Genomic DNA, 6,479 nt, shown 5'->3' with positions numbered 1-6,479 from the left:
CTCTAGTATTATATTCCACCTAACACTGGAGATTTTTATTCATCTGAGTGTTAATGTCTGTAAATGAGCTAAATTCTATAACTACTGTTCACATATTACCTAAGCAATTATCACATTATCTCTGACACCTTGCTCTGTCCTAGGAATCTCCTAACTGGTAATAGCTATCTGAGCTATTTTATCCTTCCATTTTTCTTCTTACTCTAACACCCCTTTTCCCCTTCTTCCCCCCCCCCTTCTTTTTTTTCTTATATAATGAGTAACACAAAATCCCTCTCCAAATGCTGCCCCCCCAACTTTATTTATACTGCTAGTGACTTTCCGGGGCTCTATCTTCATGCAATCTTTGACACCTTCCCTCAGATGACATAAATTTCATTTTATCTTTGGTACCTCCAGATGATTTTCATCACAGGTTTCTGAACTCAAAGAGATACCATAAACATAGCCTTCAGTAACCCATTCATAACTTGAACGTTCAATTACAGCTGAATAAAATCAACTAGTAATAGGCACGGACTTTCCTTACCTACGAACTATCAAATCCTTCAGAAAACTGCTGCTTACTCACATTACTCTGCTCTCTTGATGTCATTTCTCCCTCACCTGACAATTCTGTTGTCAAGCTTATAGAAATTCCTTCAGTATGATAAAGTCTGTCGTACAGTATTTGATTCTTTTATTAGTGGTAGGTGGTGGCAACCATCATCCACTCACTCGATGTAGTGCTGCCTACTTCTTCCTTAGCCTTTTTCATTCTTTTTCTGTGCCTGCCCTCCTCTCTTTCTATTTCTTCCATCTTGCCTGTCACTTCTTATTGCTTTTCTTTCCTTTACAGGTGGCTTTACATTGAGTGACAAGCCAATGGTTTCCTGTAAGCCAAGAAACCATTTACAATGCTGGGTGGTAACCATATAACCAACCCATACGTGCTCCCTACGTGTCAACAAGTGGGTTGGTGGAGGGTTAGTGCCCCTCCTCGTGAAACAAATAACTGAGTCAAATGGCCACCCGTTATGGGATTATGGCATCTGGCAATAGATAGATAGATAGATTCTGGTTCCCAACCGATCTACACAACCTCTTCCCTTTCTAAAATCTCCCTGTTTTTCTCCAACTAATTCCTCTGTTATTTCTCTAACTCTGTCAATAAGTATCCTACCATATACTTTTCCTATACACCAAGAAGACAAATGCCCCTATGATTACCACACACTTCTTTTTTCCCTTTTCTTTTGTCTATCTATCTATCTATTGCCAGATGCCTCAATCCCGTTCGGGGTGGCCACAAACAAATTGCCTCCACGTCGCCCTGTCCCCCGCCATCTCACTGCCTCACTCCCAACTCACACCCCCTTCTCTCATATACCTCTCCACCCCATCCCTCCATCTCATCCTCAGCCTCCCCCTCCCTCTTCCCCCTTCCACCTCACTCACATACACTCTCTTCGTCAGTCTTTCATCCTCCATCCTCTCCACATGGCCTTTGTACAAGAGAATAATTATACCTGACTTCCAATCCTCCGGGACTCTACCTTCCTTCCAGGCCAATCAGCGCATCTTCCACATCCATTCTACTACTTTCTTCCCCCCATGCTTCAGCATTTCACCACACACTCCATCAATTCCTGGGGCTTTCACCATTCTGACTTTCTTAACTGCTTCCACAACTTCCATCCTACTGATTTCTTCCTCTCTTCTCACATCCCTCCGTCTCCTAGCCACTTACACTAGCATTACTTTCATTCTCTATGTTCAACAATTCCTTAAAGTGTTCTCTCCATCTGCTCACCTTTTCTCGCTTCTCCACTGGTAATTTACCATTTTTATCTTTCACTCCCCAACTAATTTCTCTGCCACCCTGTCTAACTCTCTTTACCTCCTTCCAGAACATTTTCTTACATTCCCTCCACTTTACACTCAAATTCCTCATCCACCCTCTTCTTAATCTCTCTTACTAATCTTTTCACCTTTCTCTTCCTCTCTATATATAACTCTCTCATCTGTCTCTCAACTTCTTCCATGCCCCTGTTTCTCACCCACTCACTATATGTTTTCTTCTTTTGTGCCACAGCCTCTCTCACCATTTCACCACACACTCCATCAATTCCTGGGTCTTTCTCCATTTTAACTTTCTTCACTGCTTTCACAACTTCCATCCTACTGATTTCTTCCTCTCTTCTCACATCCCTTCGTCCCCTAGCCACTTACACTCGCATTACTTTCATTCTATATGTTCAACAATTCCTTACAGGGTTCTCTCCATCTGCTCACCTTTTCTTCCTTCTCCACTAGTAATCTACCATTTTTATCTTTCACTCCCCACTCTGCCACCCTGTCTGACTCTCTTAACTTCCTTCCAGAACATTTTCTTACATTCCCTCCACTTTACATTCAAATTCCTCATCCACTCTCTTCTTAATCTCTCTTATTAATCTTTTCACCTTTCTCTTCCTCTCTACATATAACCCTTTCTTCTGTCTCTCAACTTCTTCCACACCCCTGTTTCTCATCCACTCACTACATGCTTTCTTCTTTTGTGTCACAGCCTCTCTCACCTCATCATTCCATCATGCTTTTCCCTGCACCCCCTTTCGTCTTCTCTTCATCCCACTCACCACCTCACATGCTGCACAGATTTCTTCTGTGAATATCTTGCACACACCTCCCATGTCCCCCATCGGCTCCAATCCATATTTACCCAATCACTCCTCCACTTCCCTCTAATATTCTGCCTTTTTTCCATCCTCTTGTAACCTTTCCACTCTCCTTGTATGAGCTTTTTCCTGTCCTTCCCTCCTTCTCTTTCCCCATTTCATTTGTACCTTGATTCTGACCACCACCAAGTGGTGGTCAGAAAGTCCATTACCCCAAACTCTGTATACTCTTGCATCCATTACATACCTTCTCATCTTTTCATTAACACACACATAATCAATCATTGCCTTCCGTTCATTCAATTCACCACCCACCCTTCTCATCACTCGCCACCTATACCTATGGATCATTTTGTGCCTGAAGAGGGTATGGGCTATCACCAACCCCCTCCCAGCACAAATGTCCACTAAAGCACTGCCATTCTCATCCATCTCTGCAGGCACACCCCATTCACCATCCACTCAGCCCACCCTCACATTCCCTACTTTTTCATTCATATCTCCAATCAAAAACTCTCTCATTACTTTCAAACTTTTCCAAGCACACTTGCACATATGTCCAGAACTCTTCTCTTACTCTGCTTGCACAATCTTTCATTGGCGCATACACACATACAACCGCCCACATTTGTAGTCCAACTTTCAATCTTATCCACACAATCCTTGTGCCAACTCATCCATACTCTCTTATATTCTCCTTCCATCTGTTACTCACAACAATGCACACTCCTTCTTTTGCCCTCTCATTCTCACCTACTTCTGTGCATATACCCCATCAATACTCCCATTCTCTCACCTCTCCATTTAGTTTCAGTTAATTCACATACATTCTCTTTCACACCCTCAAGCACCTGGACAATCTATCTTTCTTTCACCTCATCATTTGCACCCCTTACATTCCATGCAGCCATTCGTACCATGTCCTTTGTTTGGTCCTTAGTTGTCATCTTTTGGTCAGTCCTGGTCCGAGGCTTCTTGTTCGTATTTTTAGTTAGTTATTTTCCGGGGAGGGGCACTAACCCTCCACCAACCCACCTGCTGTCACGTAGGGAATACGTTTTCGTTGGTTATTAAGTTACCACCCAGCGTTGTAAATGATTTCCTGTTTCACAGGAAATTATTTGGTTTGCCACTATATGTATGGAGTACCTGTACCACTACTCTAAGTAGGTGGATGATGGGCACCCCCACCTACCACATATAATACAGTATATATTATATATATATATATATATATATATATATATATATATATATATATATATATATATATATATATATATATATATATATATATATATATATATATATATATATTTATACTGTATATGTATATATATATATATATTTATACTGTATATATATATATATATATATATATATATATATATAGTAATCCCTCCAATATCCGATGTAATAGTGCCAAAGGCATGTCCGGATAGTGATCCTGTCCGGATATTGGGCCCCAGCCTCCTGGACTTGTTCTTATGGACCCTAACTCAGAAAAACACCTATACAACTCCCTCTGGACATGCACTGCACCTATTTAAGACCCAAATCACACCAATAAGGGACATAAAAGACTGAAAATAAATGCAAAAGAACCATAAAATGAGGTTTTAGAGGTGAGTTTATACAATATTAAACATTCTGGGTACTTACAAGTCCCTGGCTCCTGGACTGGTTTGAACCGCCAGTTTGCAGTCCACAGTTAATCCTCTGCACTCTAAATTCTAATTTCTTAACACTGCACAACACTGTAAATTCCCGTGTGTTCTAGTGGCGAGGTATTGCAGTTTATTCATTGCTTATTCACAAAAAACAAGCACTTGTGGCTTGCACTGCTATAAGCATCTGCTCTCGATCGGAGTTTGGCTGTGACTGTTGATGATGGCGGGGTAACAGAGTTGCCAGATCGCAACGGCCACATTACCAGTCTCCTCAACTTTCATTACCAAATTCGTAAGGCTAGCATTTATTCTTCACTAATTATATATATAAGTGGAAATACATGTAATCACTCTCCTTATAATTAACACCACGCTATATAGGGTAGCAGATTAATCAGAGAGAGCAAACAATCCACCATCTCCATCCTGTGTATCCTCATCCATCCATCCATCCATTGCCAGACGCCATGTATCCCAAACAGGGTGGCCAAGGGCTTAGAGTTAATTGTTTTACAGGGAGGGGCACTAATCCTCCACCAACCCCACTTGACACGTAGGGATGCCAACAGCATCTGGTATTCCCAGGCGGTCACCCATCCAAGTACTAACCAGACCCAACGTTGCTTAACTTCGCTGATCGGACGGGAAGCGGTATACTCAACGTGGTATGGCCGTTGGCAAATTAAATATTGCGGGGATTCGAACCAGCGCTTGCAACTGCGTGAGTACAGCAGCTTACCAAGTGAGCCATTTAGACACCCCAAATTAAATATTGCGGGGATTCGAACCAGCGCTTGCAACTGCGTGAGTACAGCAGCTTACCAAGTGAGCCATTTAGACACCCCCACCAACGCCATGCATCCCAGACGGGGTGGCCAAGGGCTTAGAGTTAATTGTTTTACAGGGAGGGGCACTAATCCTCCACCAACCCCACTTGACACGTAGGGATGCCAACAGCATCTGGTGTTCCCAGGCGGTCACCCATCCAAGTACAGTACTAACCAGACCCAACGTTGCTTAACTTCGCTGATTGGACGGGAAGCGGTGTACTCAACGTGGTAATGCATTATTCTGATTCATTACCAAACAAATTTTCCATTACCAAATTGGCCCACACTTGGTAATGAAAAATACCAAATGGCAACCCTGACAGGGGAGGGGGGAGGGGGAGGAAGGAAGAGGTGAAGAGACCATGGTGTAACAGCTGTTTGGCGCCATGCAGCAATTTCAAATTACGGAAGGGAAAAAAGTCAGATTTTTTTCGAATTTTTTGCGGTTTTTGGCCCATTTTGGGAATATTGGATCCCGGGACGATTATGTCCGGTTAGTGGGAATGTTCGGATATTGGGCGTTCGGATATTAGAGGGATTACTTATATATATATATATATATATATACATATAAAACGTTTTGCATTTAAAGGCTCCAACATGCTTGCATGCGTAGGCATTGGTCACCTATTGGCGGCTCTCCATGATGCACAATCCATTGCAGCCTCCCTGTTCAGTCCCTTAACCCTGAGGTCACATTTAATGACCTCGTCCCACCATGTCTTTCTTGGTCTACCCCTCATGACCCCACCCCCAATATTAACACTTCTCACCTCCCTCACCCAATTATCATCCCCCATCCTCTCCACATGTCCAAACCATCTCAATCTACCTCTCCTCATCACAACAACAATACACTCCAGTCCCATCCTACCTCTCAACTCTTCCATCGTAAACCCAGCCCCCCCAGACCTTGCACACAGGGACGCACTACACATCCACCTAATCATTGTCATTTCTGTATGTCAGAGCCAGCGAATATCCTCCTCCTTTACTGCCCAGGTCTCACTACCATACAGTATTACACTCCTAACACATGCTGCATACAAAGACCCCTTAGCATGTAGAGAGAGTCCTCTCAATGTCAGGAGAGGCAAGAGCTCCCTGAACTTCTTCCAACCACTTCTCACCCTAGCCACAGCTAGCTCCAGCCCCACCTCCAGCACACAACATGTCTCCCAAATAAGAAAACTCTTCCACACACTCAAGAGATTCTCAATCCTTTCACACCTGGCAATCTCCACCTGCTCTCCCCAACACGCCATAGACATAAAATCAGCATTATCTCACAGTCTACCTCTTGTGCACCCATTTATCACAAA

The 6,479-nt window shown here is 43.0% G+C and overlaps 1 non-coding gene and 1 pseudogene across 1 annotated transcript; both read right to left on the bottom strand.

Moving 5' to 3' along the window:
• Positions 1-4,887: 4,887 nt before the first annotated feature.
• On the bottom strand, positions 4,888-5,006 carry LOC145404514 (5S ribosomal RNA). The gene has a single exon (XR_013898177.1). It is a non-coding gene; the product is annotated as a 5S ribosomal RNA (ribosomal RNA).
• A 269-nt stretch (positions 5,007-5,275) lies between these two features.
• Positions 5,276-5,399, bottom strand: LOC145404515 (5S ribosomal RNA; annotated as a pseudogene).
• Positions 5,400-6,479: the final 1,080 nt, after the last annotated feature.

This window comes from Coenobita brevimanus, chromosome 63, assembly GCF_032717465.1.
Source record: "Coenobita brevimanus isolate Jiangsu-jjx chromosome 63, ASM3271746v2, whole genome shotgun sequence".
NCBI lineage: Eukaryota > Metazoa > Arthropoda > Malacostraca > Decapoda > Coenobitidae > Coenobita > Coenobita brevimanus.
The sequence above is the reverse complement of the archived record's forward strand: the minus strand, read 5'-3'. Positions and strand labels throughout refer to the sequence as shown.